The following is a 26,259-nucleotide window of genomic DNA, read 5'->3' as shown; positions in this document are numbered from 1 at the left end:
CCTTGTGAGCATGTGATCAAGTAGAAGTTTCCCTGGAAAGGCAAGAGGGGAGGCGTCCAGGGAGAGCCTGTCTGGATGTCTTCAGCTGTCGTGGACCTGCAGGTTCTCATGGAATGAGCTGCTTGCTGACGCTTGCTGAGAAGTTTGCGGTGTATAAGGACCTGGGGCCTCTGGGGCCTCTGGGGCCTGCCTGGTGCTGAAGCAAGGAAGAGCAGCTCAAGATGGATTCTAGCCAGCAGAGAGGAGGAGTAGAAGCTGTGTGATGGCTGGAGCAGACTGATCTGAGCTGTGGGGTGTTAGGACCCTTCCCCCCTCCCCTACTTCCCTCTCCTCTCTCCACCGCCCTCAGAAAAGTGATTTTGTCATGACCAAGCAGAAGAGAAAATTCAATCCAATAGCATTTTATGTAAATATCTTTAACAGTTGTGGCATCCTAAGAAAAAGCTGAAAGAAAGAAAATGTTCTTGTCTGACTCTTTGCAACCCCATGGACGATAGCCCACCAGGCTCCTCTGTCAATGGGATTTCCCAGGCAAGAATACTAGAGTGGGTTGCCATTTCCTCTTCCAGTGGATCTTCCTGACCCAGGGACCAAACTCTTGTCTCCTGCATCGCAGGTGGATTCATTACTGTTTGAGCCACCAAGGACGCCTAAGAGGGTAAAAGAAAGACGATTCCATCCACTTCAAAAATCTTGATTTAAAACTGTAAATACATGAATGAATGAATAAAGGTCGCTCAGTCGTGTCCGACTCTCTTCGACCCCGTGGACTATACCCCAAGTCCATGGAATTCTCTAGGCAAGAATACAGGAGTGAGTAGCCTTTCCCTTCTCCAGGGGATCTTCCCAACCCAGGGATCGAACCCAGGTCTCCCACATTGCAGGCAGATTCTTTACCAGCTGAGCCACCAGGGAAGCCCATGTAAATACATGAAGACATAATCAAATGCATGCAAGCCATCAACCTCCTGCAGGCACAGACAGATGAATTAAGAAGTGTGTATATTACCAGAATCCAGAGATTCGGCCAGGGACCTGCAGAGATAAGCCTTTGGTTTTTTGTATTTTTGAAATCCATGACAGAGAACATGGAAACAGGTTTCAGAGAGGCCTCTGGGGGCAACAACAAGAACTTAACCAACATCTCAGGAGAAATGTCCTACCCTAAGCAACCTCAATTAGCTGGCTCATAACTGCCCCCTTTGGAGTAGGCAACCCCAGTTAACTGGGATAGTGGGGTTGTTTTTTTTTTTTCATGGCTGGACATTTTTGAACCCCAGAAGAATTAGGGTTACATTTAGACAGGCTTATGGGAATCAAAACCATAGTATTTTATTTTTCTGTTATTTGCTTACTACTTGTAATGCTAAGATAATTTGGCCTGGGACTTCCCTGGTGGTCCAGTAGCTGAGACTATGTCTTCCAATGCAGAAGGTGTGGGTTCAGTCCCTGCTCCGGGAGCTAAGCCTCCCACCTGCCTCATGGCCAAAATACCAAAAAAAAACCAAAAACCCCCGAACATAAAAAACAGAAGCAATATTGTAACAAATTCAGTAAAGATGTAAGAAAAGGTCCACACCAATTAAATCTTTAAAAGAAAACAATTTGGCCCATTAAAGCGAGAGTCTAATCATTCTAATTTAAAAATGTAATTGAATAATTAACTTCGATGTGTGAATTTAAGTTGAAACCTTATGAAGCTTAAGCTCAGAAATAGAGTATTGAAGAGAATTTTAGGTTCACTACACATACTCATTTAATTGACTAGCTGTAAAAGAATTAGTTGAGTACCTAGGGAGATTTTGCTAAAAACAGGCAAATGAATTAAAAAAGAAATCTAACAGATGACTATAAGAACTCTTTTGAGATAAAACATACACTCAGAAAAGTCCTCAGATTATAAAGTGAGCCTGAATCAAGTCAAGAAATCTAGCTTTGCTAGAACCCCAGAAGGCCCCCTACCCCCCATCCCATGTCTTCTTCAGTCACTACCCCCTCCAAGGGAAGCTACTCACACCAAATACCCCATTTATAAATACAATATGAATTGTTTGAGACACGTCTAATTAATTACTTCCATTTATAAACAGGACCAAATATCATTCAAAGACTTCTTAGAAGCAGTCGCTAAAATCTGCTCAGTATAAACAAAGAAAGGTTTGTAAGCAGATTTAAAAGCTTAAGAGAGAGCTAGGGTTAGGAACTTGTCAGTTTAATAAATTGAGCCATAGTTATTTAAGCTCAAAGTAAACTTCTCAGTAGTCTTTTGGGCACAACAGCCACTTGTGAAATCGCCACAAAAATTAAATGAACATTCATCAAGTCTGGTTCAGAGTCATGGTCCGAAGTCTTAAAGGAATCTTCTTTAAATTGCACACTGTGCCTCTGTGCCTTCCTTAGGGGAAGGGCACATCCCCTATTCCCTCCCTCCACCTGTCAGAAACTAATGATGTTTACTGCAGGGAGTCCAATATTTGTGGATGACCCAACTGGTTTAGTAGGGAAGCCTGGCGGCGGGGCTTGGGTGGAAGGGTGAGGGGTGGGACCCCACGGAGCAGGCTGGGAGACTGTCTTTGGGTGAGGAGGTTCCTGGCCCTTCCACTCCCTGGCTGCTCCAGCTCCGGGTAGGGGTGTCTGGGGCTCACCTCCCTCAGACTCTGTGCAAGTCGTGGCCTCCCCTCTTACCACTCCCACGCCAGGACATGGAAGTTCGGGGGCGGGATGGGTTTACTCAGAATGGAGCCTGGAGTTCTGGCGGGATGCCTTTCTGCTCTGACACTCGTCGGCTAAGTGCCTGCTCTGACGACATCGTACGGCCTTGGAGGGTCCGTGACCTCTCTTGGAAGTGCTCCTTGGAGGTCATCTGGAAATGGTTCTCGGGAAAAGGAGACCACAGGTACTTAGCAGATGCCTTCCTGCCCCACTCCACTTCCTTTCTTCCTTCCTTCTCCCTCCCTCCCTTTCTTTCTTTCGTCCTGAGTGTGGCACTCTCTAAGCCCAAGGTGAGTACAAGTCAATCAAGCATACATTTCATAACTCAGTTCCCTGGGACCCACGCTCAGCCTTAAAGGACACGGATGACTTTTTTTCCCACTTTCTGTTTCCTTCTCAGCTTCTCCCAACAGCAGGGGAGCTCAGACTGGGGCCCTGATTGTTTAAACTCTCAAGGTCACGCCAGGCAATCCCCTGACCACTCCGAGAGTAAACATCCCCCACCCTCCACCCCCCACACTCCTGCCAAAACCTCCAGGCACACAGGGCCAAGGAGCTTCCAGAACACTCCAGCCTTTCCCGGGGTACCCCTCCTCATCTGCCCCCCAGGAATGCCTCCACTCTGACCCACGATGTCCTAACGGTGTCCTTCCCCCCAGCTGAGCCCTGTCCCCAGCAGACAGGCAGGCAGTATATTGTCTTCACATCCGTCCACTGCTCCCCTTGTCCTCCCAGCTGGTCAATCAAGGTCACTGTCCTAGCCATGGTTACCTGGAGGAAAATAAGCAGGCTTCCCCCTCACCCCGTCTGTCATCTATCTCCCATTCTCTTCTCCCACCCATGCTCCCACCCACAGCTCGCAAGATATGGGGAAGGGTGGGGAGGGAGAAAGAGAACCTGGAGTGGATGATATTTTGGAAATAATTTTTAAAGGTAATATGTAAATATGCCCATTGTTAGGATCCGTGTGGGAAAACACAGAAGGGAATGGTGTCAGATGGCACTGGTGTCAAATGGCTGTCAACAACTCTACCTGAGCCAGACAGGAAAGGAGGTTAAAGGGCAGTTTATTTTGTACTCAGCGCCCTTCCAGCAGAGAAAGCAGGTTCCCCCCTCATCCCATCTGTCGTCTATCTCCCATCTCCTCTCCCAGCCATTCTCTCCTCTGTCTGAGACCCTGGCTCTGCCTCTGGGGGGTGACAGTGGGCGGCCCCTGCCTTCGGTCTCTTGTGCATGCAGCCTAGTGTAGTGACAGCCCATCCCGGCAGGCAGTTCCCAACAGCAGAAGTCGCTTTGCCCACAACATCTACACCGTCTGGAGTCTGATTAGGAACTGGGCAGTGTTAACCCATCCAGATGGGGATCAGTGTTCTGCACTTTGACATCTCTGTTTATGTCAAGCACTATAAACACTCCTTAACCCAAAACCATTTTTTTAGAATCCTGGATCTGGAAAAGAACATGGCCAGGACAACTAATGACCACTGGCTCAGAAGGGTGGCAGCCTCAGCTTAGAAAGACCAGGGTCTGAATCTGATCCCTTGAACTCACTAGCTGGGCAACTTTGGCCAAGTCGTGTAACCTCTCTGAGCCTCCGTTTCCTCATCTGAAACATGGAGATTTGTAGAACTGTGCCGGGGGTTAGCATCAATTTCTTTGTCAATTTCTGGTCTGTTCCTCCCGCTGCCTGGGTGTAGAGGGTAGAGAGGCCCCAGGGCTCATGGTGAGTCAGCCCTGCTGGCTGGCTCTGAGGCATGGGCTGATGGGTGGAGCACAGCTGAGGGTGGACTTTGCCAGCCATGCTTCAGGCTGTGTTTCTACAGCTGGAGAGGCCCCAGTCCCAGAGTGCAAAGAAGTCTCCAAGTCTTCACCCCACGATGGGAAGCAGCCCAACCCAGGGAGCCTTGGGGTGGAAGTGGGGGTCGGGGTGAGCGTTGCAGTTGAGTCTGCCACCCTTCTGAACCAGCTGTCATTAGTTGTTCTGGCCCATAATTGGCCTGAATCCACCCTTTGGGACCGTGATTATCTGTGATTAGCCTCTTCGTGCCTGGGAATGCTGATCCTACACTATCCGCTCTTCTGCCTCCCCAGCCGTTCTGGAGGGCTTTGCCAGAAACAATCAGACAAGAGCTTCTTGCTCAGAGAGACCCGTGCAGCTAGCTCCTTGCTGCGCTTTGTTACGCCCGTGCCAGTCTGACACCAGGAAATAGACTCTACTGAATTGCTCTGTTTCTGAGCAGCGGGTGCCAGCTTCCTTCCTCTTCAGCTAGTGGGGGACGCAGGCTTATAAAAAAACAAAATTCAGCCCAGGGCACCATGGCCTGATGGTGTAGGGTGCAGAGTGAAGCTAGATGAACCCGGGATCCCACACCTGCTCTCCCACTTATGAGCTCTTCGGGCCAGTTAGGAAGCCCTCTGGGACTTTTCTCACCTGTTCGGTGGGGGTGCCTGCCTCTTGAGGCTGCAGCGAGGATTGTGTAGACTAACAGGTCAGTTATTCAGCTGGTCAGCCAGGCACAGCGTGCTCTTCACCGAGCACATGTAACGTGCAGGTACGGGTGAGTGGGACAAAGATCGCAGGCTCAGAATGCTCGCATCCTGGGAAGACAGAACAGACGGGCACGTTAATTGGTCGGTTTCAGGTTCGAATGGTAACCCCAGGCCCAGCAGGTGTCGCAGCAGATGTGAGTGGGAGGTGCTGCCCTAGTAGCGGAGGTAGGGAAGTGTTCTTAGAGGAGGCAGCCTTTGATAGGACCTAAGGCATGAGCAGAGTCTAGCCAGGCAATGGAGGGGCAGCATGACAGAGTCCTGAGAGGTGAACCAGCTTTGCTCACCTGAGGTCAGAGGGGCCCTGGGCTCGCTGCATCCTGGCAGAGGGGGCAGGGGACATCGAATGGGAGGTTGTTGGCCCCTGTGGGGCATGTGGGTTTCATTCTGATCACATTGCGGGAGTGGGGTGTGTGGTTGCTCTGGAGGGCTTTCTGCAGGCGTGTCCGATCAGTGTTCAGCTTCATAAGTAGTACTGTGGTGGTGTTTGGGGGATGAATTCCAGGGGTGCTGGATGGAGGCAGGGAGGCCAGCTGGGAGCCTGCTGTCCCAATATGGGCCCGAGAGGGTGGGAGCTTGAGCTGCGGTGTCCAGTGCAACTGGCAAGGAAAGGTAGGCTTTGAGATTTATTCAGCCAGCAGGACTAGCCTTGTGATTGGATGTTGACATGGAGGAAAGAGAGAGTTTCTGTGTTAACTTGAGAACTGGATGGATGGTGCCATCTTCCACGAAGATGGGAAAGGCCTGGGGGCCGGTAGAGGGTTTTGAGAGAACCAAGAGTGAGATGCCCATTCGACGTCGAAGCAGAGATGCGGAATCCACAGCTTGAGGCATCAAATGAGAAGTCAGGGGCTGGGAGGCACGTGCTGAGTTGCCTGTGTGTAGGAGGCGTGGAAAGATATGGACAGGCCGAGATCATCACAGCAGTGAATGCAGAGGGCTGGAGCCAGGGCGCTGGAACTTCCCACAGCCCGCCTTCAGGTGGGGATGTCCCCATCCCCACACAGCAGAGAAGGCTGGGAAGGAACAGTAGGAGAGTGAGAGAAGGACCAGGTGAGGTGGGACCATGGAAGGTGGAGGAGGAGGTCAAGCTGACAAATGTGAAGTGCAGAGGACATGCTGGCGTGTAGCAGCTGCTCCAGAAATAACAGCTGTTCTTACTATCGTTAGCAACCAGTGATTTAATAGGGTTTCTTCCACTGAATTTTGGGGAACGCAGGAGAGCGCAATCTACCAGTGCAGTCAAAGAAGACTTCTTGAAGGAGGTGGCATTTAACCTAGATTTTGAGGAATGAGTACACATTTGTCAAAAAGAGGAAGTGATTTCTTTCCTTCCTCCCTCCGTCCCTTCCTCTCTGCCTGCCTTCCTTCCTTCTTTCCTACCTTCCTCCAACAAGTACTCGTGAGACCCATTGGGTATAGTAGAGGCTCTGTTTCAGGTGCTGGGGAAACATCAGTGAAGGAATGCAGTTTCCTGGCATCTTGAAGGGTACGTCCTAGTAGAGGCCAGACAATAAGCAAATTAACATGTCGTGTCTGGTGGTGAAAGATCCTCAGAGGGAAAGTATAACTGGTGAAAGTGCAAGAGAGCCAGGAAGGGGCTCTATGGACAGGAAAGGCCTCTTTGAGTTGCTGACACTTGAGCAAAGACCTGAATAAAATGAGGGAGACCAGCCTGTGGCGGTCTTGGGAAAGTATGTTCCAGGCAGAGGGAACAGCATGGCGAAGATCCTGAGGTGGGAATGTGCGTACTGTGAAGAAAGAGAGGAGAGAGTGCATGACAGAGAGTCATGGGGGGTCTGGCAGGCCAACAAAGGGTTTGGTGTTACTTTTAATGCCAGGAACCACTGCAGGCTGCAAGCATCCATGAAGGAGACAGTGCAGCTGACAGCCCTGGCCTGTGTGCTGGAGTTGGGGGATGGGAACAGGCCCTTTAAACCTTGCTCCTCTGACCAAAGCTGGTGCTTTCTCAGCCAGAGCGAAGGCTTGTAAAGCTGTGAACCCTGAAGGCTTGTAAAGCTGTGAACCCTGGAAGGCTTCGGGTGCCCGGGGAGGGAGCTGGCACTGCCCAGGTCCAAGTGCAGCCAGCCCAGTGCCAATGCCACCACTGCCTCCCTGCCCTTCCTCCCACCTGCTGAGCCATCTTCTGTGGTCTCCCACCTGCTGCTTCTGAGAGCAAGATACCTGATACTTGCCCTTGACCTGGGCTGCCCAGGCTTTGCTCAGAGCATCTGCTGATTTGCTGGCTGCGTAGCTTGGCGGTTGGAGAGGTTAGAATGATACTCAAACCTCAACTCTGGAAAACTACCTAGGCCAACCACGCTAGCATACCTGCACAGATGGAGAACTCACCACCTTTCAGGGCAGTGCATCCCCTGGAAACACTGTCTCTTAGTCTTTCTTATAGTGAGTTGAATTTTGCCTCCCACTGACTCACACAGAGAACGGTCTAAGCCTTCCCCAGCCTTTCAGAGATGCAGAGTGCTCAGCACTTGCTTGGCCTCAGGCTCCCACCATGGAACCCACTAGCAGTTGACTTCACTCCTGCTTCTGGCCACTGTGCCGAGGAGAGGTCCTGACTCCAGAGGAAACATCTGACCGCCATCCCCTCTTCCGAGATCTCAGGGCGCCCATCAGCCCCTCTGTTCTGAGCCTCTCTCCCCAGCTCCTCTGAGAAGGCTGAGGACCACTGGACAGAGCTTAGTGACCTTTGAACCCACTGCCTCTGTAGCTGACCTGGGCAACCTGTGTCCACTTTGAGCATCATCTACTACTTCATCGTCCCCTTCTGCTTCCTCTCTGCACAGCTTTCCTGGAGACTCCAGGGCTGTGCTCTCTCAGGAAGCTACAGGAGTGAGCACTACCAAGGAGTCAGCCTCTGGGCGGTCTGGGGCCCCAGGGAAGAGAAGGACCAGAGAGTATTTTCTATCATCCTCTTCTCTGCCTGTGGTGGGTGCTACCCGGGAATTGAGAGCTCACTTTTATGGAGCAGTGATCTCTTCTCAGGCACTGTGCTAAGCAAGTCTGTCAAGTACAACTGTAGAAGTGTGCAGTGCTCAACTTGAATGCCCATACATGGTGGTCCTAGAAGCACTTTGCCCACTTTGTCTTCTTTGTTCCTCACAATAGCCCTAATAAGGGCAGTGTTATTAGAATTCTATTCCATAGATGAGGAAATGGAGGCAGGTCAGAGATGTGTGATAAGTCCAATGTCGAAACAGTGAGGTAGTGACCAGGTTGGGATTAAAATCTTCAACTCCAGAGTCAAGGTCTTCACTGATGTGCTCTCACTGCAAGGAGTCACATAGCAGAGTGTTCATGGATACAGACTATAGAACTGACCTTGCTTCAGAGCCTTGCTTCATCATTCCCACCTGCTCTGTCTGACTTTGGGAAAGTTAGTCTGAACTTCTGTCTCCTTTTCTGTAAAAGAGAGAAGTGAGCTTCACAGAGCCTTCCACCAGACTCAAAAAGACAGTACAAACCAGAGCTGCTGGCACAGCCCAGGGCCTTGTAAGAGGGAAATAAATGGTGGCTTAAAAAAAAAATCATACTGTCCAGGAGTCCATGGCAGGGTTGGGGGATACCCAGGAGTGGTACCAGACTCCTATTCACCAGCCTGGTGGAACCAAGCAGCCAGCCTGGCTCTACCCTCTGCCACTCCACTCGACTTCCCAGGTGCACCCTCACCAGGGGCCATGAGTGGATTTATTTTGGAAGTGGCTGATTTCAGGCCAGCAGCAGGGCACTGCAATCTTCCGTGCAGCAAGTGGCCTCTTGCACAGCAAGATCAAGCCTCTTCCGAGGAAAGATGTAATCATCAGCTGTGTTTAGCACCTGCGTTGTGAGAAGCGAAGAGCTCAATCTGCTCCTTGGAGGGCTTGGGAGCTGAGGATACAGTGATGGGTAGCAGGCTGTTGGTTGAAGCTTTTCTATCACTTTGGAATTGCCACTCAAGGGATGAGGCTGAAAACAATGGGTGCTGTGTGGTCCCACATTCAGAAGAACAAGCTGTGGACTGACTGAGAGTAAGCTAGGCAGTCCCCCTAATGTGCCCACACATACATATGGACCCCACCAAGCCTCGCGATTCAGGGGGAATTTTGAGAAATGAATCATCAGCCAATGGGGGACATGATATGCTGTTCCCATCTCTTCCCACGTGTGGTCCTTCCAGGAAATCTAGTAAGATGGGTCCAGGTGGACATCACAGAAAACAGGGGTGCCTGGAAAAGGCCCTTAGCATCTTGACCCCCTCTGGGTGTCTGTGGTGCCTGTTCTACTTTGGGCAAGGCCAGGAGCCAAGAGCTGGAGAAATAACAGAGACAGAGAGGTGTCAGCAGTGGGTGGCGGGTGAGGACTGCATTCTTGCCCATAACTTGGTGTGGCAAGGATGCAGATGTTTGGGGTTAGCCCTTGGCTTGAGCCATCCTGCTGAACTGTCTGCAAAAGGGCTGGTCCCCAGTGAAAGGGTCCCTGAAGCAAGAGGTACCCCAGGCGAGAGGTGAATGATGTGTCTTGCTTGCTCCCAATCCCTCAGGAAAATGGGAAGAGGCAAAGGTGACTTTTCTATCTCCCTACACACCTCCTCCTGGGGCAGGCCAAGGAGCACTGCTCTTGGGCCAAGCCCAAGCTGGACTGTTCTTAGGAAGACATTGAAGTTCAAACCTGTATCACTCTGGATTGGGTCTTTTTCTTATTTTTTTAAATTTTATTTTGGAGGAGCCAATTAATAATGCTGTGATAGTTTCAGGTGGACAGCAAACGGACTCAGCCACACATATACGTGAATCCGTTCTCCCCCAAACTCCCCTCCCATCCAGGCTGCCATATAACATTAAGCAGGGTTCCTGGATGATGTCTCATATCTTCACAAAGTGCCTGGGAGACCACGAGACCTGCCTGGATGCCGTGAAAACATCAGATGGAGAGGAGACAGAGCAGGGCTGGGGCAGTGACGGGAGAAAAATGAAATGCGGTCCTAACTTCACGCATTCAGTTCAGACAGTTCCATCGAGGAAACAGCGTTTGACTTTTTTGGTCTGTTTTCTTTAAAAGAGGCCACATGTAAACATATACGAGTTTCTACGTAAGAGACAGAGAAGCCTGGACCCTAATTCTCCAGGAGGGAAGTATAGCCATTCCCTCCCTTTGTCACCTGCTGCCCCCACCCCACCACATGGGTCACGGAACAGGACTGAGGAAGAAGCTGACTGAGCAAATGAAGGATCCAGTATGATGGGCTGGAGGCCAAATCTGAAAAACGCAGGTGAAAAAAGGAAGAGGCAGGTCAGTTGAGTGTTTCACAGCATAGATTAGGGGTTCATGTTCTGCCACCAGCAGGCCGTGTGGCCTTGGCAAGTCACTTAGCCTCCTGGGTCACCTGGAGGCATGCTTGGCAAAATGTGGAAAATAAAGTTTATTCTCTAGAAAAATCATGGTGAGGGTTAAGTAAAATTATCTATGAAAGCCTTTAGCTCAGTGCCCAAGCAAGAAAATACAAAGGAAATAAAAATGAAGTAGTGATGAAAGCACTTTATAAAAGTATATGTTTAAGTATATATTTAAAGTATATATTTAAGAAAAGCCACCCCCACTCTCACAGTCCTTTCTTGGTATATATTCCTCTCGTGCATTTGAAGTCAGGTCGTTCTAAATTTAACTTACAAGCTTCTTTTCAGGAATAACAGAAATATAGAGCATGGATTAAACTCTGGTGGAGTGCCAGATGCTGTTTTAAGTGTCCCATTTGTACGAACTCAACAGCCATTGCTGAAAGTGAGGTCTACGTGGGTGGGGGAGGTTTCACTCTCCAAGCTGGACCCCTGGCTACCATCTCATCTGGACCTGAACCCCCAAAGGTCATAGGGAATGCTGGTGGGTTTGCCAGATGCCAGGGATACGGGTGCATGAGCAGCAATGAGGGTGTGCAAGCACGTGGGCACCAAAGCAGAGGCCACCACCATGACAGCAAAGATGTTTATCATGGTTCCAGGCTCTCTTACCAGAGCACTGAATTATCAATTGCTAAGTGACCTTGGGTCGTCTGTCTAATGTGATGGTCAGACCCTAAGGTGATCTCTGTTGTTATCCTGTTTCCTGGTATCCACAGCTTCATGTGATTCCCCTCTCCTTGGGTGTGGGCAGGACTTATGACTTGCTTCTCACCAATAGAACATGGCAAAGGTGATTGGATGTTGTGTGTATGTGTGGGTGTGTGTTAGTCACTCAGTTGTATCCAACTCTTTGTGACCCCACGGACTGTAGCCTGCCAGGCTCCTCTGTCCGTGGGATTTCCCAGGCAAGAAGTGGGTTACCATCTCCCCTTCCAGAGAATCTTCCTGACCCAGGGATCGAATCCGAGTCTCCTGTGTCTCCTGCATTGACAGGTGGATTCTTTATCAATGAGCAACCCGGAAGCACGATTGGATGTTACTCCTGTAATTATATCTTACTATATGAAACTCTCTTAGCTGGTTGAAGACAGTCAATAAGAGACTCTTGTTGGCTTTTCAGAAGTAATCTACCATGTCGTGAGAGGGCTTAAGGAAAGGGCAGTATGGCAGAAAACACCGGGGGGGCTCTGGAGACTGAAAGTGGCACCCGGTGGATAGCCAGCGAGGAAACGGTGATCTCAGCCTTTGAGCTCCAAAGAGAGGAACTCTGCCAAGAAGCTGAATGAGCTTGAAGCAGGTCTTTCCCCAGTTGAGCCTCTGATGAGATTGCAGCACTGGCCAACATCTGGATTGCAGCTAAGCTGTGACTTCTGAGCTATAGAAACTGTGAGATAAGAAGTGTGTGTGTTAAGTCTCTCTGTTGGTGGTAACTTGTCATGAAGCAATGGAAGATAAAGTCTGTCTGTGTAAGTTCCACTTTTGGTGAAGTGGGGAGAGTAAGAAACTTGGCTTCTTTCTTTCACGATACCTGCCCACTGGTCTCAGAGGACACAATGAGGTGATCTGGATAAACAGCTGTAAATTGTTCTAATATCCTGAAGAAAAGCACTAATACAGAATATAGTGATTATATCATCAAAGAGCCTTTTAACTTCATCCAAAGAGCAATTCTAATGAATTGTGTGACTAGCGATTTGGGGGAGGTTTGCAAAAATAAAGTAAATGGTAAATGCTGGAAATTAGGAAGGTTTCCATTAGAGGTGCACAGTTCTTATGATGGGTAATTATCGAGGCAGAACAGGATCTGCAAAGCAGCCCTTCCTGGGTCTAACAGCAGACAAAGAAGAATGAGGTTAATAATCCTTAATGAGGAAGACAGCTGACGTTGGTGTCTCAAAGAGTAATTGTCATCCCTACGGACAGCAGTGCCTCCTTGCTAATGTTTCCTGCTGGGACCAAAAGTTCAGATGGTGCACCTTTTGAAGCTGGCACAGTGTGGGGTAACTATTCTTACTGCTTGTGGGGAAACCACATCATTAGGCTGGGATTTTTCCCACTTCACCTCAGAGCTTTGGGTGTCAGCAGAATTTAAATATAATCAGTAGAGTGTGGTAGTTAAAAGATCTTGGGCTTTGGAATCAGGTCTGACAGAATTCAAATCTCATGTGTATCTATAACACTGTATCAGTTAGCACTTGCTGCATGACAAACAAGCAGACATTTAATAACTTAAAGCAACAAGCATTTAGTTAGCTCATAAGTCTGCAGATTGCTTGGGAAGTGATACTGTTCTGGACTCAGCTTGGCTGATTTTTGATGGGCTTGCTCATGAACCTGCCATCAGTGGTTCAGCAGAGGTATTGCTGTTCTTGAATGGCTTCTACCCCTCAGGGTCTATCAGTCTCCAACAGGCTAGCTGGGGCTTATTGACATGGCAGCTGGCAGAGCTCAAGGGAAAAAGCAGAAGCTTGCAAAGCCCCTTGAGGACTAGTTTTAGACTATACACAATTTCCCTTCTATTGCATTTCACTGATTAGAGCAAGTCATAAAGATAACTCAGATTCAAGGGCTGGAGAAATTGACTCCATCTCTTGATGAGAGGACCTTCAAAATCACATGCATGGGGTGTAGATATAGGGGGGCTACTAGTCAGGGTCATCAATGCTTCTTCCCAAGGCAGCACTGTTCCAAAAGCAACAAAAATGAGCAAGCCTCTGCTTGAGTCATGTTTGTTAAAGTTCCACTGGCCAAAGCAACGTGCACGGCCAACCAGATCGTGGAGTGTAGAAATAAACTCCACCTCTCAATGGGAGAGAAAGAATTTGTGATCATTTTTTGCCCTTCTAAGGGTTATCTGGGAAAACCTCAACCATCACTGAATAAATGGATCCCCAGATGAGACAAATGTGGCAGAACCTTGATAATCGCTGAACCTGGAAAGGCAGCAGCCAACAAGCTGGTGAACATGGAGTCCAGCATCATCGCAGGAGTCTCTGGACCCCATGTCTTCACCCCACCACTTGAGTCTTCTCCAGCTCCTGCACAGGCAAGGCTCCTGCCCTCTGTCCCACACTTTAGGTCAACACCATGCAACAGAAATCAAGTATGAAGCATGTTGTTGTTGCTCAGTTGCTCAGTCATGTCTGACTCTTTGCGACCCCCTGGACTGCAGCACGTGAGGCCTCCCTGTCCTTCTGTATCTCTTGGAGTTGGCCCAAGTTTGTGTCCATTGAGTCGGCGATGCCATCCAACCGTCTCATCCTCTGCCACCCTCTTCTCCTTTTGCCTTCAGTCTTTCCCAGCATCAGGCTCTTTTCCAGTGAGTTGGCTGTTGGCATCAGGTAGCCAAAGTATTGGAGCTTCAGCTTCTGCATGTATGAACCATGTATGTTGTTTTAAATTTTTTAGTGGTCACGTTTAAAAAAAAAAGTAGAAGGAGACAGGTGAAATTCATTTTAAAATAGATTTTATTTAACTTATATCTCAAATATTACCATTTAAGCAAGTAATCAATATAAAAGTGATTATGAGGTATCTTTTTTACCTGCTAAGGCTTCAAAGTCTGGTATATTTCTTGCCCTTACATCCCGTCTTGATTTGGACCAGTCACATCTGAAGTGCTCAATGGCCATATGTGGCATGTGGCTACTGATTTGGACAGTGCAGTGTTTGAGGGTCCTCCTCTGGCTCTGCTCCAGCTGCATCCCTCTCATGGAGTGAGGAGTCCAGGGGACCAAAGGGACATGCCCACTTGGAGCTCATGCCCCCTGATTCTAGACCAGACTCCAGGTACACAGGACCTCAGAACATCCTGAACATCAGCCCTAAGCTGATGCTTCTAGGGCTTCTTCTGAAGGTACACCCTCCAGGTAGATATTCTGGTGCTTACACTTTGGCTCGGGTGGCCACAGGATGACCGTGGCTGGAGGGATGCCTTGGTCGTTGCTTGGATGTTCCTGCGTATGAACCCCTTGCTGTGGGGGATGGAGGTGGAGGTGGGAAGAGAAGGGGCTGGGAGGCCTTGATGCAGGCCATCACTGCCTGGAGGGAGGGACAGGAAAGCAGGAGTCCTCTCTGCTTCTTCCTTCTCCCTCCACACCTAATTCAGTGGGCAAGTCTTGTTGATTCCACCCTCAAATACAATTAATTCTCAGTATTCACAGTAACTGTGTCCTGCGAAGTGAAGTGAAAGTCGTTCAGTTGTGTCTGACTCTTTGCAACACCATGGACTGTATGGTATATGTATAGTCCATGGAATTCTCCAGGCCAGAATATTGGGATGGATAGCCTTTCCCTTCTCCAGGGGGATCGTCCCAACCCAGGGATCGAACCCAGGTCTCCCGCATTGCAGGCGGATTCTTTACCAGCTGAGCCACCAGGGAAGCCCAGTTGGGTTGTGTTCTATAAAGGTGGGCAAACTATGGATTAGGGAATATGGGACCATTGCTTCTAGGAGAAATATAGGGTTAGGTTCCTGTGAGTCTCTGGCTGCGACATTTTCACCAACTTCTCATACATAACCTTGTTCTATGTGTGTTTCTCTTGAAAGACATCCCGTTTAATACATACTGCTTCATTAACACTGAACTCAAGGCCAACCACACTATGCCTGAACAAAGCTTATCTAACACAAATATTTTCTCCAGAAAGCACATCACAGCCTTCTTGTGCTTAGGAACAGTAGACAGCACTTCCGCACTATAATTGGAGATGGCTTTAAAGAGCAAAATCACCCAAAAAAGCACAAATGTGGAAAAAAATGCAGTGCTAAATAGCCTGCATAAAAGACAGTTGCTTATAGTAAGAGCTGAAGCGAAGAGGCAGACCATTGTTCTGGTCAACCTCAGCGGGGAACATGCATGTGGGCAACTCAAATGTTCTGCTGCTCTGTGCGTGTCTGAGAGTGACCGTGAAAGCGTCACGAGTATTGATTTGAAGTTATAAATAAAATTTTAGCAAGAAGGTGAATTCGCAAGTACAGAACCTGGAAACAGTGAGGACTGGCCATACACCCTCGCTCTGCCTGGGCTACTGCGTCTCTCTCCCAGAGGAAGCCGGGGCCTTCTGGCCTGTCTCCCTGTGTCTACGATTAACCTACCACCTCCGTTACACACTTTCCACTTAGCTGCCAGAGTCATCTTTCTGAAGATGTCCTTGTGTTCTCTTTCTGTTGTAGCCACACGTTCCGGGAAACAAACTCACTCAGAAGGACAGTGCAGATAGTGGAGTGCAGTTTATTACACCAGCAGGGCCAAGGCAGAGTCTCCTCTTAGCCAAGGACCTCAACCAGTTTTTGTGAAAACCTTATACACCCTAAGTGTACAAGCCCAAACCCACCTCTCCAAATTCCCTGAAACTAGTCTGAACAAAGGAAAAGATACAATCAAAGTTAACCCATGATTTACATGCCTTAAGCCTAGGTAGTTAACAGTAGACAATTATCAACAGGCCTGTGGTCATCCCCCAATAAGCATAATAGAATGTATGATTCTATTCGGTTACACAGATAATTAGGGTATTCTTTCAGGCAATGGAGAGTCTAGGTACGAGCCCTGGGGCTCTTCCTTCTGGAGGCCTGGTTTTCTAGTTCGTCTGTCGTTTCCATAGATACTGGGCATATAGCTCAAAGTCCACAGTCCGGCCCAAGATGGAGTCCTGCTTTCAAGATGGAGCCTGTTCTGTCTGTTTCCGCCTTCATTTCCAGTTCACTCAGGACTGAGTTTGAACTCCTCACGGCGGCCTCTACAGCGAGGAGTCCTCAGGTGTAGCCTCTCTCTGTCCATACTGGTCCCCTAGTTCCTCCAACTCCCTGACCTTTCCCCAGAAGGGCACTGCACTTGCATCTTCTCCTCCTTCCGGCCCCAGTTTAAAGTCTGCCTCCTTGGAGAGGCCACCCCTGACCACCCTACTATTATAAGGATACGACCCCTCCATCATTCCTCCAGCAGGGCCACCCTGTGAGTATCCTTCCTAGTGATTCAGGTTTGCAAGGCAACGATTACTTACTGTGTTTCTTGGTGGACGCTGCCCTTGGTGCATCCACTGTGGCCTCTTCCAAGGTGAAGCCAGAATGGTTTTATTCATCAAGGACTGTGAGGTCTGGGACAGTGCACGTGGTACTAGCTCACTAGCTCACTAGTGAGTAAGCATGTGAGCCCCATGGCCAAGTGGCCTGCTGGACTTAATTCCTCCAACTCATTGGAAAGAAGAGTCTGGGTGAACAGTGCAGGTAGAGGGCCAGAGTTCACCCTTGTCCACGTGGCTGCCTGTGTCTCCTCCAGGCCCTGGGAGGCAAGTTTCTGGTCAGGAACACTTGACATCCGATATCCAAGGCTTTGCAGCTGTGGGCTCTTGTGGCCTCTCTTGAGAAGCCGGCCTCTCCCTGAGGGAAAACACACATTCCTAAATTTGGAAACCACAGGGTTTTGTGATCTCAAATAGAACATCTTTTAGAGTTTCACAAATCTCAGCATCTTACGGCCTCCGCCCAAGAAACTGATCATGTTCTTGTCTTCCCAAACCCTCTTTTGGGCAAGCACCATATTTTTATAATTACGATGCAGCAGGATTTCATGGTCCACCCAAGGGTCTGACCATACTTCTAAGACCCAGATTTGAGTAAACACCAGATCCTCATGTTTCTTCTGAGGCCACAGACCCTCAAAGGCCCTGCCCATGAAGACAGGCCCCTTGTTTTCCTGAGCCGCCCTTTGGATAAACACCACAGGATGGATGGACCTCGTGGGGCAGCATAAAGAGATGTTTTTGGAGTTATGCACAATTTGAAATAAAAACACAAAAGAAAATAGAATATCCCCATGCGTATGCCCTGTGCCGGTAATTACAGGAAGCCTCAGCCTGTGCTTGGCCAAATGTGCAGAAATGAAAACCATCTCAGTGGCAGGACAGGGGATGTTTCATTCTCTGCTTCCTAAATTTTTGGCAATACTGCTGTTTTTATGATAAAGAAGACCAAAAGAGGAAATGCTTTGTTCCCCCATGGGGTGATGAAGATAATTTGTCAGAGTTTAACAGCTGAGTTACCCCTCTGCCCCCAGGCTTCTTGACCTTTGGGAAAATCACTAAGATTTATCATTATTACCAAAATTGATGCTCTGGGTCAGTATGTGGTACAGGTTTGTTCAGCACAGTAAATGGATGAGGGTGCCTGAGTGAGGCAGTGCATCTATCTTATCACGGCACGTCACAACCAGACAATTACAGTCCATTTTCTAGTGGGGACCAGCTCCTCCAGGATGAGGGCTCAGCCTGTTCTCTGGGGAAGCCCATCACCCCTGCAGTGATTGGAAGTGGGGAGGAGGACTGCCCCCAGGGGGTGGATGAGCGTGCAAATAGGGGGTAGAGGACCCAGGAGGTCTGCATCTGGGCCCCAGGGGAGGAAGGCCCCGGTGCAGGGCTCCTCAACTGGGGGTAGTTTTGCCCCCACCGGGGAATATTTAGTTATGCCTAGAGACACGTTGGGCTTCCCAGGTGGCACAGTGGTAAAGAATCTGCCTGCTAATGCAGGAGCCTCAGGTTTAATCCCTGGGTGGGGAAGATGCCCTGCAGGAGGAAATGGCAACCCACTCCAGTATTCTTGACTGGAGAATCCCATGGCCAGAGGAGCCTGGCAGTCTACAGGCAGAGAGTCGCAAAGAGTCGGACGTGACTGAGCGGCTGAGCAATGGATTCAACAGAGACACTGTGGTTGTCACAACTGGTGAAGGATGCTACTGGCATTGAGGGAGCAGAGACCAGGGATGCTGCTAAACATCCTAAGTGCATAGGACAGTCCTTCCACAGCCAAGGATTATCCTGCCGGAATGTCAGTAGTGCTGAGGTTGGGAAACCCTGCCCTGAAGTAAGGGAGGGCCTTGTCTCAATGGGTCAGGGGCCTCGGGCATCATCAAGGTCCTGATAAGGAAGCAGGCCTGGCACTAACAGAGACGCTGTCAGGGCTTGCTGACACGGAGCATAGAGAGCACCGGAAAGGCATCTTCTACGCTGGTTCTATTTAAAGATTCAGGGGCCAAGTCTTATTAGCATCTCTTAGTTGTTGTTTTTTAAATTTTTATTGCAGTATAGTTGATTTACAATGTTGTGTTAATTTCTGCTGTAAAGTGATTCAGTTATACACAGACGTATTTTTTTTCTTTTTCATATTCTTTCAAATTTAAATTCTTTTCTATTCTTTCAAATCTTTTTCATATTTTTTCCCATTATGATTTATCACAGGATATTGAATGTAGTTCTCTGTGCTATACAATGGGACCTTGTTGTTTACCCATTAGGTATATATAATAGTTCGCATCTGCTAATCCCAAACTCCCAATCCTTCCCTCCCCCAACGCCCCTCCCCCTTGACAATCACAAATCTGTTCTCTATATCTGTGAGCCTTTTTCTTTTTCATAGATGTGTTCATTTGTGTCATATTTTAGATTCCACATATGAGTGATATCATACGGTATTTGTGGGTTTTTTTCTGACTTTGCTTAGTATTCTCTAGGTTCATCCATGTTGTTACAGATAGCATTCTTTTTTTCTTTTTTTATGGCTCAGTGCTGTTCCATTGTATATATGTTTATGTACCATATCTTTATCCATTTATTTGCCAATGGAAATTTAGTTTGTTTCCATGTTTTGGCTATTGTGAACAATGCTGCTATGAACATAGGGAAGTGAAGTGAAAGTGTTAGTTGCTCAGTCATGTCCAACTCTTTGTGACCCCATGGACTGTAGCTCGCCAGGCTTTTCTGTTCGTGGAATTCTCTGGGCAAGAATACTGGAGTGGGTAGCCATTCCCTTCTCCAGGGGATCTTCCTGACTCAGGGATCGAACCCAGGTCCCCTGCACTGCAGGCAGATTCTTTACTGTCTGAGCCACCAGGGAAGTTTATGAACATAGGGAGCACCTCCTAGTTCTGAGTGACTCCCTTACCCCATCCTTCCCACGCACCACCCAAGAGGGACCAGGTAGTGCCCTCCAAGTATACTCTGTGTTGGGGTCCTCTGTGCCCTTTCTGTGATGCACCTCTGCTTCTCCCTTCCCTCAAGTCTAACTGATTTACTCAGACCCATCTTTCAAGGCTTAAATGCCACTTGTAAAACCCACTCTGATGATTTCCTCCCCGTGTGTCAACATCCATGACTACCTTTCCTTCAGTGGGTTGAGTAGGGAATCACCTCCAAACTGGAGGAGGGGTGTATAGTAAGGTCCCATGGTTAAATCAGATTTTGGTTTCCCAGCAACTGGGCTGACATCCTGTTTTTACTGTTTATTCCTTAGTGGGTGTTAGACAAGTCACTTTAACCTTGTGAACTCTTTCACATGCCTGAAATGGGGCTCAATTAAGGGCTTTGGGGAAGATTCGGTGCTTTAAAATGTTTCTGCAAAGCTGGTACACAGTAGAAGAAGTAAGAATAATAAAACCTCAGAGCTAACCTTTACCATCATTGGCCCACTTTCTAGGTGAGAAACTGAGGCCCAGAGAAGGTCACAGCCTGCCAAGGTCACAGCCAGGAAGCAGGGCTACCGTCCCCCCAGGGATGCCAGACCTCCCTGACGGCTGCGGGAATCAGATGAGAACGTTTCCCTTTGTCGGGTGATTGCAGGCTCAGACTCTTGGCTGATCCAACCTGCTACTTTCTAAATGCATGGCACCGTCTCTCACCTAGGCTTCCAGGTCTGTGTTCCATTCTGCCATTCCATTCTCCCAACAGGTCTTTGAGGTTGGTGCCACCCTTCCAGCCATTTTGCAGACGAAGAATGGGAACTTCAGGAGGCGACTGGGCACACTCGAGACAGCACGGCACCAAAGAGGTAAGGCCAGGTTCAAACCCAAGTGTGCTGATTACAAAGCTAACGATGCTATGTTTTGATGAAAACAACTTAGTAACCATCACGAATGGATAAAAATAGCTAACCACAGACCACACCATGTTCCAGGTACTGTGCTCAGTTCTCTGAAAATATAACTTACACTGTAAGTCTTACAAGTTCCCTTGTCAACAACATACAAGTCAGGACAAGACTTTCAGGGAAAGTGACTTCCCAAGATTCCCAGCCACGCTGCCTCTTACACTTCCATGGCTTGCCCTGAAGTGTAAGTTCTCTGTGCAGGAGCTCCCTGTCCCATGTCAAGAACTCTGTTTACACAGCCAGGACCCCGCCGCAGAAGCCCTTCATGGATTGCCCTGGCCATACCAGTGTACCCCCAGCTGGCCCAGTTGTGCCCTTGGAGCCTGGGCTCAGCTGCTCACTAATGAACGTCTCTGGGGACAAAGGCAGCTGGAGCTCCTCGTTCAGGGCCCTGTTGTGGAGACAAAGGCAGGAATTGATGTGTTCTCTGTTCTTTTGTACTAAAAAAAATTGGCTTCAATTAAGTGGGCTGGGTGGAGTGAGGCACTTGGAGGAGCGAGAACGTGAAACGTTTGAAAATGGAGGTGTGGGGTCAGGGGGAGCTGGGAGGAGGGGGCTCTGAGCCCTGGCCAGGGAGAAAGTGGAGGGGAGCCAGGGGAAGGATGCTGTAGAGGGGAGAGAGGAAGAGAGGACCTCTGGCTGAGCAAGGAGGGGTCTAAATTGCACTTGGCAAAGGCCTGGGGGGTCCACAGAGGTTGGGGGTGGGCAAGACTCCGGACAGAACCCTCTGGGATTCAGTTAGGACAGCGCCTTTCCTCTGTGCCTGTTACATATACTGGCCTGTTTCCACCCACTGTAGTTTGAGCAAAAGACACCTGGAAAGAAAGAAAAAGAGAGAGAGAGGGGAGAAAGAAAGGGAGAAAGGAGTCTGAAACCACTAGACAGAGGGTTTTTAGGGTCCGTCCCAGCTCTGTGTGCACGCGTGCTAAATAGCTTCAGTTGCATCTGACTCTTTGCGACCCCATGGACTAGAGTACTCCAAGTTCCTCTATCCACGGGATTCTCCAGGCAAGGATACTGGAGTGCGTTGCCATGCCCTCCAGGGATCTTCACCACCCAGGAATCGAGCCTGGGTCTCCTGTATTGGCAGGCGGATTCTTTACCATTGAGCCACCAGGGAAGCACCCACTCCAGCTCTAGAGCTTTCCAAATACCACCTTGAAGTTTGGGAGTCTTCAAGCATAGGATTGGCATATCTGTCATCAAGGAGGTTTGGTCTAAGTGGCCTGATCTGTGACCTTGAGCTGGCCTGACCTCTCTGAGCCCTGCTTTCTGCACTTGAAAGAAATAAATTAATGCTGATGATGACAAGAGCAGTGCCAAGACAATGACTGCTAACCTTTCTATGTGAACCCGTATGCCCTCAGGTTGAGCACCCACCTGCAACCTCTCACTGAACCCAAACCCCAGCAAGGCAGGTGCCAACAGCCCTCATTCACTCCCTGGTTCATTAATGCGTGTTTATTGAGCACCAACTACATTCTATGTGACATGAAAAAAACACCACAACCCCTACTGTCATGGCCCTTACATTCTAGGGTGGAGACCAACAACAAAATCAATAAGTAAAACAGAAGAAGGTCAAGCTGAGACAGAGGATGGGATGGTGGGTTGGGCGGGAGGTTGTAATTTAAAATCAGGTCCCAGGTGGCTCAGATGGTAAAGAATCTACCTGCAATGCAAGAGACCTGGGTTCAATCCTTGGGTTGGGAAGATCCCCTGGAGAAGAGAATGGCTATCCACTCCAGTATTCTTGCCTGGAGAATCCCATGGACAGAGGAGCCTGGCAGCTACAGTCCATGGGGTCACAAAGAGTTGGACGTGACTTAGCAACTAACACGTCCACTTCCAATCAGGAAAGGCCTCTGGAGAAGGTGGGGTTTGATCACAGAGCTGAAGGAGCCATGTGAGTGTCAGAACAAAGTGCTCCAGACAGAGGGAAGGCTTTAAAGGAGGGGATGCCCCTTAAGGAGAGTTTGAGGAGCAACCAAGGATCTATGTGACTACAGCTGAGTGAAGAGGGAGGAGAAAGGGGAGGAATCTCTGTCTGGGATTTTCACACTGTCCTTGGTAGAGACTTGGAGACACGTAGACATCTGGACCAGCACACCTAAGGCCTGTGGTCCCAGGCAGGGACCTGGGCTTTTACCTTGAGTGAGACAGAGCCTCTTGGAGGGGGTAGTATTTGAGGTGGAGAAGTGACATGCAGGAACCACGCTGCAAGAAGGAGGGGAGGAAGAGAGACATGGCCGGATTAGACATGCATCCCAAGTGTATAATGGGCAGGAAGTGCTGACGGATGGGAACAGAGATCAGAGGGAAAATGCTGTCCAGGTGTTTGGATGAGTGACTGCAAGGGGGAGATTCCATTTACTGAGATGGGGAACATGTTCCGGCTGAGAACATGGCAGATGTTAGATGCCTATTGGCCTTGCAGGTGGGGGCGTCCACCAAGCAGATGGGTCAGGGCTCAAGTCTGGGCTGGAAGTTGTCGCTGTATAAATGGTATTTGGATCTGTGATCCCCAAGGAAGTGGATGTAGATGGAAGAGAAGCCCATCAAGTCCCTGGCCCTGCATGTTAGTGGAGAATACGGACTCGGGCAGCCAGGAGGTGGGAACAGAGCCAGGAGCTCTGAGTCCCCAGGAAGAGACAGCCATCACCGTGTGACGAGAGGTCAGTAAGAGGAGGCCCAAGAAATGACCTTGGATTTAGGGACATGGAGGCCTTTGATGACCCTGACAAAGGTGGTTTTGGTGGAGTAGTGGGAACAAAAACCTGACAGAGGTTGGTCCGAGAGAGAATAGGAGAGGAAATGGAGAGAGTTTCTCTCACAGAGGTGGCCTGGCCAACTCCTTCAGGACCAACAGAGGACATGCGGGGGATAAGACGTGGAGAGAGGTTTTCTGGTTGCTGGTTTGTTTGAAGATGGGAGAAATCTGAGTGTTTGTCCGCTGTTGAGAATGACCCAGGGAAGGGGAAAGCTGATGGTGCAGGAGAGCGACCGGGAGGAGGTGACGGAACATCACCTTGAAGTCGGTTGAAAGGGGGTGGCATCTAAGGCGCAGGTGGAAGGTTGGTCTTAAACAGGCTACAAAGACAGAAGCTGAAGCCCAGAAAGGTAGAGTGACTAGTCCAAGGACACACAGCTAAGCAGGAGATTAGCTTAGGTTTGAACCCAAGCAGTCTGATGCCAGAGCCCCATCCCATTACCACCGTGGGCTAAACAAAACCTTGTCTCCCTAGTTGAGGGATGTCAGTGAAGGCCCTTGGGGGTCCCCGTGCCCATGGTGGGGTGTGGCTCAGAGGCAGGGCCACAATGGCTGGGGCCACTGGACTGGGGCCCGGGTCTCCCACACCTGGTGTGGCCATCCTTCCTACTGAGCAGGCTCAATCTGCCTGCTAGTAGCCTGCTGACATCAGAGTGGGCTAAGAGAATCCCAGAATTTCAGGGCTGGTGGGACCCCGATAATCCCCATTGCCCAGAGGAAAAGCACCCAACGGCATGTTGGATCATCAATGCGGTGAACTCCAGCTGGACATTTGATTGAGTTGGTGTGTTTTGCTCTGAGCTGATTATGTTGTGACTGAGAGGGGATGACATACTACCTTCACTTTCCCCCAGGTTCCTGCTGGAAGAAAGGTGGGCACAGGCTCCCAGACTCGGGTGATAATTAAGGTCCAGTGAGGGCTGCAAACAGTCTGATGACACACTGCCCTGGACTTGCCAGTTTCCAGCCACGAGGGAGAATTTGTACGTGAATTCCAGTTTGTGTATTTGTGACATGTATACAATACACAATACACATGTAGGTGGGTGAGCTAGCCTTTGTGTCATTTGGATACATGTATGCATTTGTCAGCCAAGGCTAAGATAATGCCAAAGAACAAACAGCAACATCTCAATGGCCTGTAGGAACTAGTATTTCTTTTTCTCCCTTCTGGGTCTGGAGTCAGCTGGGGTTCAGCTGATCTCTGCTGGGTTTGGTCAAAGTACGGGAGACAGGGCCAAATTACGTAAGACACTGAAAACCTCACATATGGTCCACTCACATTCCCTTGGCCCAAGAGGGTCACATGGCCAGGTTCTACCTGGATGGCATTGAGAAGTCTATTTCCCTATAGGGAGGGTCCTGTTGAGTCACATGGCAAAGGGCGTGGGTGTAGATTACAGGGGTGGGATGTTCATTTATATGAGGAGGGTGGAAAGCAGTTGTCAGCAGCTTCCTAACCCAATCATTGTCCTCACAGCAAGAGTGGCTCATCTTCTAACTCAGAGAGCCCCCGAAGCCACTAGCTCTACACGAGCTCCACCTCCTAACTGGGCTTGTGCGTCTGTGTATCTGTGTGTGTGTGCGTGCTCAGATGCTGAGTCGTGTCCGACTCTTGTGACTCCATGGATTGTAGCCCACTCGGCTCCTCTGTCCGTGGCATTTTCCAGACAAGAATACTGGAGTGGGTAGTCATTTCCTCCTGCAGAGGATCTTCCTGACCCAGGGATCCAATCTATGTCTCCTGCATCTTCTGCAGTGGCAGGCAGATTCCTTATCACTGTACCACCCGGGAAGCCTTCAGTTCAGTTCAGTCGCTCAGTCGTGTCTGACTCTTTGCGACCTCATGAATCGCAGCACGCCAGGCCTCCCTGTCCATCACCAACTCCCGGAGTCCACCCAAACCCATGTCCATCGAGTCAGTGATGCCATCCAACCATCTCATCCTCTGTCGTCCCCCTCTCCTCCCGCCCCCGATCCTACCCGGCATCAGAGTCTTTTCCAATGAGTCAACTCTTCGCATGAGGTGCCCAAAGTATTGGAGTTTCAGCTTCAACATCAGACCTTCCAATGAACACCCAGGATTGATCTCTTTTAGGATGGATTGATTGGATCTCCTTGCAGTCCAAGGGACTCTCAAGAGTCTTCTCCAACACCACAGCTCAAAAGCATCAATTCTTCGGCGCTCAGCTTTCTTCACCGTCCAACTCTCACATCTATACATGACCACTGGAAAAACCATAGCTTTGACTAGATGGACTTTTGTTGGCAAAGTAATGTCTCTGCTTTTAAATATGCTATCTAGGTTGGCCATAACCTTCCTTCCAAGGAGTAAACGTCTTTTAATTTCATGGCTGCCGTCACCATCAGCAGTGATTCTGGAGCCCAAAAAAATAAAGTCTGACACTGTTTCCACTGTTTCCCCATCTATTTCCCATGAAGTGATGGAACCAGATGCCATGATCTTAGTTTTCTGAACGTTGAGCTTTAAGCCAACTTTTTCACTCTCCTCTTTCACCTTCATCAAGAGGCTCTTTAGTTCTTCTTCACTTTCTGCCATAAGGGTGGTGTCATCCACATATCTGAGGTTATTGATATTTCTCCCGGCAATCTTGATTCCAGCTTGTGTTTCTTCCAGCCCAGCGTTTCTCATGATGTACTCTGCATATAAGTTAAATAAGCAGGGTGACAATATACAGCCTTGACGTACTCCTTTCCCTATTTGGAACCAGTCTGTTGTTCCATGTCCAGTTCTAACTGTTGCTTCCTGACCTGCATACAGGTTTCTCAAGAGACAGGTCAGATGGTCTGGTATTCCCATCTCTTTCAGAATTGTCCACAGTTTATTGTGATCCACACAGTCAAAGGCTTTGGCATAGTCAATAAAGCAGAAATAGATGTTTTTCTGGAACTCT

General features: G+C 49.1%; 2 long non-coding RNA genes across 3 annotated transcripts in view; one reads left to right on the top strand and one right to left on the bottom strand.

The window, feature by feature from the left end:
* Positions 1–5,437: 5,437 nt before the first annotated feature.
* Positions 5,438–26,255, top strand: LOC145525600 (uncharacterized). 2 transcript variants are annotated; one of them, XR_014068320.1, is made up of 4 exons: positions 5,438–5,551; positions 20,376–20,475; positions 24,199–24,327; positions 25,443–26,255. It is a non-coding gene; the product is annotated as an uncharacterized LOC145525600 (long non-coding RNA). The 2 variants fall into 2 exon arrangements; XR_014068321.1 differs by lacking the exon at positions 24,199–24,327.
* The window catches only part of LOC145525601 (uncharacterized), a 26,948-nt gene continuing 16,562 nt past the window's right edge, over positions 15,874–26,259 (bottom strand). Inside the window, exon 3 of the long non-coding RNA XR_014068322.1 lies at positions 15,874–17,037. This is a non-coding gene — a long non-coding RNA (uncharacterized LOC145525601). The remainder of the gene's footprint in view (positions 17,038–26,259) is intronic.

Source organism: Giraffa tippelskirchi, chromosome 11 (assembly GCF_054371585.1).
Source record: "Giraffa tippelskirchi isolate mGirTip1 chromosome 11, T2T-mGirTip1v1.2.pri, whole genome shotgun sequence".
Taxonomy (NCBI): domain Eukaryota; kingdom Metazoa; phylum Chordata; class Mammalia; order Artiodactyla; family Giraffidae; genus Giraffa; species Giraffa tippelskirchi.
This window is presented reverse-complemented; position numbering and strand designations above follow the sequence as displayed.